Genomic DNA, 333 nt, shown 5'->3' on the forward strand with positions numbered 1-333 from the left:
TTATATATCTTGATATTTATGTATTTGCTCTGAAAGGGCTTAAAAGGGTGTCAGAGGAACCATCATTTCGCCAAGTAGATACATAATGTTTCACATAAGAATGAAAATACAATAAAAATCTAAATGAACAGGGGACCTGGGTAGCTCAGCGAGTATTGACGCTGACTACCACCCCTGGAGTCGCGAGTTCGACTGTGGGGACTTACGTGAACATTTTTGAGTGGTAACGAAAATGAATCAGACGATTCAGTGAACAAGGACACTTTGATTTAGGGAAATTAATCAAACTTAGCAACAAACACCGTTTTTGATGTTAAGGTTTAAATCAGCAAT

This window comes from Myxocyprinus asiaticus, chromosome 46 (assembly GCF_019703515.2).
Source record: "Myxocyprinus asiaticus isolate MX2 ecotype Aquarium Trade chromosome 46, UBuf_Myxa_2, whole genome shotgun sequence".
Taxonomy (NCBI): domain Eukaryota; kingdom Metazoa; phylum Chordata; class Actinopteri; order Cypriniformes; family Catostomidae; genus Myxocyprinus; species Myxocyprinus asiaticus.